Here is an 8,003-nt window from a genome sequence, read left to right on the forward strand (position 1 = left end):
AGATGCAAAATCCACCTGCTGTTTAGTCCAAGTAACAAAGCAGCAGCCATTATCCTTTTCTCCAATGGTGTACTTTGAAGGAAATAAAAAAGCTTTTCACTAACACAAGAAATCTTATGAAGAGTACCAAATAATATCTCGTCCTCTCACAAGGTAAGGGGATAATTCTGATGTGTCCTGACAGTGTGTGTACAAACAGGAGAAGCAGGAATGTACATTCCTATGATGAATGTGATAAAAAGAGGATTAATACATTCCCCCTGCTCTGTGACAATGTGTGCCTGGGAGTTCAGTTAATAAGATGGGAGGAAGGAGCAGCACCTTCTACTTAAGATAATTGTTTGTAACTGTTGGCATGGGGCACCTTATCTGGGAGTTTCAAAGCCAGAGAAAGCTGGAGAAACCTCTTCTCCTGGCACCTCCATTGTCCAGGGAGGTGAATGAAACGCGTCACTTTTGCAAAAGGTGCCTACCAGAAGGTTCTGTGAAAAGAGGAATATGATTTACAGAAAGGATCAAAACAGCTAGAGAGGGGATGATGGGATCTAAGTAAGGGCCAAAGAGGGGAGCATTCAGGCTTTTACCAGGCTAGCTTCTGCTCACTCAACTTCATCGCTTAGGAGAGGAAATCTTTCTTTGCTACTCTGCATATGCGTTGGGACTGTGCTACAGGTTTTTTTGCTGGGGTATAGTGGACAGAGTGATGGACTACGACTCTAGAGATCAGGGTTCAAATCTCCACTTGGCCATGGAAACTCACTGGAGTGTGCAACAGGTTGCACCACTCCTTAAATATCTCATGTCTGTTCTGACATGATAGCACATAACTAAGTACATATGTAGATAGCTAGCTTTATTATTATTTTTAATTAGTCTTTTTCTAAGTTGCTTGGCCTCCGAATAGTTTTCCTTTTGTCTCTTATTATGGATTTGCTTCACATCATTTTGATCCTTTGGGAAGCCTTACATCTGCTTTTGAACATGCATGCCTTTTTTTCAATGCTCTCAATAAAAATCATAAACATTTTCTAGCTGTATGGTCTCTCTGGAAGAAGAAATACTGAAGAAGGGGCCTTGGACTTTTGAGACCCGTCAAAGTCCAAGATATCCTGGGCAGCTTCTCACCACGGACAAGGGCACCAAGACCCAGTCCGCCAAGCAGGGCATTGAATCCAAAGGCACTCACCACACAGTTGGTCTTGACCAAGTGGAGATGGGAGCACTGGAGACAGAACAAGGTGCCGAGATGCAGGAGGCCAACTGAAACAAGTAGGGACCAGGGCAGGAACACTGGAGTCCAGACTCAGAGATGCCAGAGACAAGCAGAGGCAAGAGGATGGGCCAAGGCAGGAACAAGTGCAGGAACACTAGAATGCAGGGACTCAAGAGCAGCAAGGCATTAGGAACAGTAAGCACAGCATGGCCGAAGACCTTTGTTATTGAGCCAGGTTCTAGGAAGGAGAACCACCCCTTCAATAGGTTCCCTCCTGGTTTCCAGATGAGTGGCCCAGCAGCTGCTACACAGGTCAGGGCCTGAGCCTGCAAACACCAGCCCATTCCTGGATCAGGCTGGCCTTGATCCTGCAGCTGCCAGGGCCATGTGGGCCAGATCTTGACAAGTCTTTTGTGGCTGTTTTGGAATTCCTACTTTGGCAGGGTTTTTTTTTCCAGTCACAAGCAACAACCATATAGTCTGGTTGGTCTCTCCCTGGAGCACTGAAGGAGCAAATAGGCTCAGAAGGGTTGGGACAGATTTACACAGGAAGCTCTTCCCAACCATCAACACACAAGACCCTTCTGGGAAGCACCCACACCAAGAAAAGTAAGGGCAGTGAGGCTTAGTGGTCAGTGGCTCCTTTCTGTGTTATTAGTGTGACGATCCCTAATAAAAACAAATCAGGACAAGTTGTTGTGTGTGCTTAGATCATAGTAGGAAAACTATGAAACTTGTGCATCAGAAAAGTGGATAATGAAAGACAAACAACACACATTTTAGGGCTATTTTATTTTCAGAACAGATAAATTAAAATTTCTGTTTGTTGCAGTAGTATGTCGAATTGATGGGTGATAGTTACAGTATTCCTTGGGATAATGGGTTCCTCAGGAGTAAGAGGTTTACTGAAGAGTATGAGTCTTTTCAAAAGAGGGGTACCTTGTGGCAGGGCCCAAATACTTCCACCTGGGTTCATATGGGTCTCTGAACAGTTCTACTGGTTCTACAACACAAATCCTGTTTTTGTGCATCCAACCATCTCATGAGTTTTGTCAGTTTCTGAGTCTACATGTGCAATCATGCGCCCATGAAAGAAGAATTTCCCTGTAGTTGAGGACTTCAGGTTGGAAAGCTCTTTTCAGTACAATGGGCTCTTGCAACATGTTGGCCAGTTTCCTATTGCTAGTTTCAACTTCAAAGCAGATTGCGGAATCCACTGTGAAATGGTAAGTCCATGTTTATAGAAATCCACTGTGGCATGGCTCTGATGGGGCTAGCCATAGGATGTTGACCACTATACTGTGTTGATGATAATTGACTTGGTTTTGCTCACATGGGCTTTCAACAGGCTGTAGGTGTGTTCTTTGCAATATTGTTACTTTTTTTAAAAACCTGCAACAGGTAGTAGATTGTTGTTCCTGAATATGTTTTGTGATTGGTTCCGTCAGCCCCCTCTAGCTGGATGGAACAGTTCAGTTTGTTTGGGCTGGCCTACTTGGAAGTCTCCATTCCAGGCTGCATTTTCACAACATTGGTTTTCTGCCCCATCTTGTTTCTGCATATGATTTGTAGCTTAATGCATGTGTTTCATCCAATCATGTGTCTGTTGTGAAGTTGGTGGGGTTATCCTACCCTGTTTTCCTGAAAATAAGCCCTAGCATGATTTTTCAGGATGCTCTTAATATAAGCCCTACCCCCAAAATAAGCCCCAGTTAAGTGAAACCCGGCCCTCCACCATTGTGCAGCATTGTGCACCAAGAAGAAGATGACATGGCTATATTTGAATAAATGTAGATTGTTGTACATGGCAAAAAAAAAACATCCCCTGAAAATAAGCCCTACTGTGTTTTTTGGAGCAAAAATTAATATAAGACCCTGTCTTATTTTCGGGGAAACACGGTACTTAGAAGCTGCTGTTCTGGGCCATTATATTCAGCTCTAGCAGGATTTTGAGGAATAAAGGGTTAATGAAAAAGAGTTGATGCCAGAACTATTGTTTGGGTATTTGTCCAGCACATCCTACTGTTTTTCCCATCGATTTTTTTATTAAGAAGTCCCCATTCCACTCCTTTTCGTTCCGATTTTTATCTAGTCCCTTTGAAGATACAGGATCCATGTAAAAGGCTGCTGTTGTCGTTCCAGTTATCTCTGGCTGCTGCTGTGAATGCCCACTTCTGTTTTCAGGACCCCGGGGGCCATAGCCTTGCCAAGATGAGTCCTACTTTTTCCATACTCTGCTGTAAACGTGTATTGCTCCTGTTGGGAAAACTGCCAGTCACAAGGACTACATTTCCCAAGATTCTTAGTTCCCTGGCAAGCTCCTGAGAATATCTCTGGTAGCATCCATTACTTGAGGAAGACCTTAAGTGTTGATACCCTCATTGTCACAGGAAGTTAGAGAAACAAATCTGTTGTTTTGAAAATGTATCCGCCCCTTCAGAGCCTGTGGGCTAATGCTAAGCGGATTTTACTTTTGCCTTCTCCGGTTGCAAAAGTAAAATTCTTGCCTTGACATTTTGCTTCTTTTAATTTGTGAAATGGTGGATTTGTTGTCTTTTTAGCTGACTGGACAGAGCAAAATGCTGAGGCTGTAGTACCAAATGAGGGGGGGAATAGAAAAAGAAAGAGGACAAAATGGAAGCAGTGGTTTTAGTCTATTCAAATGTCTATTAAAATCTTTCACTTTGTACATGCGCTATGAGTTATGATAGGGCTGTGAGTTAAACTATTTTATTTGTCTGAGTTAATTGTAGAAGTGTTTCCAAAGAACAGGGGATGTAAGAAAATTGCAAAGACAATTTATTCACATCAAGTCAAAGACCAACCGAAATATAAAGTTTCTACACGGCGTTGTAAAACAGCAGTACTCAAAAGCTGCGTAAGCTCATGTCAACATAGGAAAGTTTAGTTCATTTTATTTCTAGTTTTCATTAAGAATATGTTCTCCAAAGCTGTTGTCACTATGCAAACAACAGCTTGTGCGTTTAGTAATTTGTTAAGGGGGAAAAGGGCTTACAAACAGAGGAACAAAGCAAGTCATTTCCCAAAGAAATGGCGGGAGAGGCAGGAGTGGCAGTTAAATGAGAATTGCTTTCAGCAAAATGAATTGCTTCTCTCGGGGAACTTTTTAAATGCAAAATTGACAACTGCTGCTCGATGCCTGAAGTGAATAAAAGAAACATATAAGACAATTAGTGATGGGCAAACCCCCCTTGGCTTGATTTGGAATTGGATTGCTAAACAAATGCATTTTCAGGAGAGAAGGGGAGCGGGATTAAACAATCAGGATGGAGTTGGGTCACCCCACAGCCCTATTCTGGGACAATTAACTGACTTTAACTTTTTATTTATTTATTAAATCTTTATCCCAGCCTTCTGTCTCTAAAAGGCACTTGACATGGCAAACAGCAGTCAAATCTTTAAAAAAAGAGGGCAATTAAACTAAGTGCAGATTAAAACATAATTAAAAACAGACTGATAACAAGTAGTAATAGCTCTTTTCAATTAAAACCTGGCAAAATGGGGTTATTCAACACCTGTCTGAAGAAAAAGCTCTTTGCTTATCAGTGGCAGGACGCAAGGAGTGAAGCAGGCTAGCCTCCCTTTGACAAGGCAGTCCAGGACTCAGCAGCTGCCAGCGAGAAGGCCTCTCTCTCTCTCTGGGTATGGGGGCCAAAAGAAGCCCTGAGGATGGGTAGCAAGGGCAGCAGAAGGACACCCACTGCTGAAGATGGGGATGGAAATATTGCTGGTTATATGAGGCCCGTTGCTGTATGGTCCCCATCTCCAATGCACATGGCTGTACAGCATCAAGGGCAGCAGTGGGAGTCCATGAGGAACACCGGTAGAGCTGTTTAAACACAGGGCTGTCTTCTGGAAAGTAGGACATACTATGGTATTCTGTTTAGGGTCCATATTGGACCATCTTTCCCCACTTCAGACTGTCCACTCAAGAAAGTCTTGATGAGAAACTCTCTGCTGGGTGGCCTTGCCTCCTGAGAGAGTCTTCTTGGTTTTGGCTCCCTCCCATTCAATCACATTCTTTATTTTCTGATGGAACTTAATCTCATCTAGACTAACAATTTTTTTATTTTCTAAGGCTTTTAACATAAATATTTAAATATTTAAATTTTCATAGTTATAATTAGCTGCTATCTACCATTCCTATGTGTTAGATCTGTATACTTGGGAATGGTTAAAAATTACTTTCTAAGTAGAGATGGGGACGAATCACCATTTTGATAATTCATCCTGCTTCGTGATTCTTCAGAGTTGAGGAATCACGAAGCTCTCTCCCCCCCCCCCATGAACCGATGAAGGACAAATGTATTCATTTTTTTGGCTGGGGTGTCATGGCAGCAGATGCAGCCATCTTAAGATCCGGGGTTGGGGATGTGCAGGCCCCAGTCCTCTGAAAGAGGCTCACTGCTGCTTTAAAGCACTGTGAGTCACGTGTGTGTCAGAAGAAGCCAAGCCACAGTGATTTTTTTGCTGTCACCACACTGCCAATGTTCAATGACAGGCAACTTCAGTATTATGGCAGCAGGAGGACATATGGCCACTGGTGGGTCCAGAGAAGGCCAATGAACCACCACACTCTTAGAAGGTACCCATCCATGGTCTGCACTGACTAGCAACAAGTGGGACTGGAACAAGGAAGACTCTGATCTCATGATACTGTTGATCTTGTTCCCTTTGCCCTAGCCAATGTAGTCAATGGTGGGTGCCAGCAAGAGCTGCAACCCAACAACACTGACAGAGCCACAAGTACCCTGTCCTAAAGAGAAATGGTAGCTCTCAAGGAAGATGCCAAGGATAGAACCAGGGACCTTCTGTATGCTGTAACTAGTATTACGTAAGGTTCTTCACTTGAACCACTGGACAGCTCAGTGGTTTAGGTGTCTGGCAGTGGATTCAGAAGGCTGGGCTTGATGATCTATAGGATCCCTTCCAGCTCTGCAGTTCTAAGATTATTATTAATCTAATGTTAGTTACTAAAATAATATGTGCTCTATTAAACTATCCAAAAACAATGTTTATCCTAGTGTGATTAAACATAACACATAAAACAGGCTTCGCTCAAAATGAATCACAATTCCTACTTCCTGTACTTAGCACATGGTAGTTTTGCTAATGCCAACCAAACACTTTCTTGGGTGTTTGAGGGAAGGAGTGTTGTATGCTTTGGCCTTTGGTTTAGGAAGACGTGTCTTTGAAGATGCTTTGAAACCCTCCCTTCTACAGATGAAAAATAAATGAAAGCGTGCAGGAAAAAGGATTTGTTAACTAAGCAGTGCAAATGTTGATCTGGGTGCCATTAGACATTCAAGACATCTGAGAGCTTTTCATGTCACAGGCTAAGCTCCGAAGCCATAGCGCTGCTTGGCAAAGGGTGCTACTTGTTTCACTTGATCTGTACTGACATACAAATATTGGACATGAAAAGACCTTGTGATAGTTAAACTAGTTTCTCTGTCTTTTAAAAAGATCGTAAGTGCTACTATAGCTAAAGATGTGTCGTGCCTTCCACAGTCAAATATCATTAATACTGTCAACATTATTTTAGTGTCTCTCAAAATTTCTGTGTATTATCTGTCCATGACCTGCCAAGTACACTTCTAGTTTTGAGCTACATGATAGTCAGTGGCAACCATTGCTAAAATTAAGATTGCTGTCTAACAACAGAGACATCAAATACATAACTTTAACTCTTCAAATGGAATAAGAGCACAATCAAATCATTGAGATGAAGGTGCGATTTGGACTTTTGTTGTTGTGTAAGCCCCCTGCATGACACAGAGAGTCCAAGTCTTGGGCACCTTCAACAGCTATGTCTCCAGTCTCTGCCTGAGGACCTCAAATATGGGAGAGCTCCCCACCTCTTTAGTTAGTTTGATTATTGACTTCTACATCAAGCATTTCTCTTCATATTCACCAAAAATGTCTGCCCATTTGTAGTTTAAGCCTGTCAGTATGTGACAGTCCTTTGAGTATCCATAGAAGCCTGTCATGTCCTACTTTGGTCTTTTCTTCAGCCTCTTCTCAGAGGACTTGTTTTCCATATCCTTGACCACTGAAAGGGCAGTTAACCATCATCCATCCAAGCATTCTGTGCCTAGGTGTCTTCTTCACCTGCACTGAAAGGGCTTCAGATTATGTTTCCTGTGCATTTCTCTCACACACAGTAAGTCAAAGAAGTTCATGTGGAAATGTTTTTGCATGGCTGAGTGAGTGCTTGGTTTGCGTTAGTGGACAAAAGGTCATTCCTGGGTTTTCTACTTATGCTTCTACGTATGTACATGTTTTGGAATGCACTCCCCACAAAGATGATATTAATTCCCAGTATTTAGGAACAATTTGAAGCCACACCTTTTTGAATTGCTTTGAGGGTTACTCTATATCATGAGGATTTTAACTTTTTTGATCCTTCTGATACTGCAATAGCCTTTCTACCTAATGTTTTTTCAAATTTCATACCTGTTTTTAACGATGTTTGCTAGAAGCCTTGATGTTTGCTAGAAGCCTTAAAGGCTGTTTGAAGTGGAAAGACAGGATTAGGGTGTAAATAAATAAATGAAATGTTTCAATTAAAACTTCATTTTTTTAAAAAAAGGTTAGCATGCAGCAACTTACAGGCACAAAATCCGTAGGGATTGTTATTCATTTTTGTAGAGGCACTGAATCAATGGCTCAGTAAAAGCCAAATGCCTCTTTGGGCAAACTGCTGCTAAAGATGACTCTGTTTTTAGTCATGCCTGACAAGAGAATGGTGAGATAACGTTTGGGTTCT

At 42.1% G+C, this 8,003-nt stretch overlaps 1 long non-coding RNA gene across 1 annotated transcript; it reads left to right on the forward strand.

Moving 5' to 3' along the window:
• The first annotated feature begins 2,299 nt into the window (after window positions 1–2,299).
• On the forward strand, window positions 2,300–4,392 carry LOC144589281 (uncharacterized). Its single transcript, XR_013545322.1, has 2 exons — window positions 2,300–2,439; window positions 3,306–4,392. It is a non-coding gene; the product is annotated as an uncharacterized LOC144589281 (long non-coding RNA).
• The last annotated feature ends 3,611 nt before the right edge of the window (window positions 4,393–8,003 follow it).

The sequence above is a fragment of the Pogona vitticeps genome, chromosome 1, assembly GCF_051106095.1.
Source record: "Pogona vitticeps strain Pit_001003342236 chromosome 1, PviZW2.1, whole genome shotgun sequence".
NCBI classification, from domain to species: domain Eukaryota; kingdom Metazoa; phylum Chordata; class Lepidosauria; order Squamata; family Agamidae; genus Pogona; species Pogona vitticeps.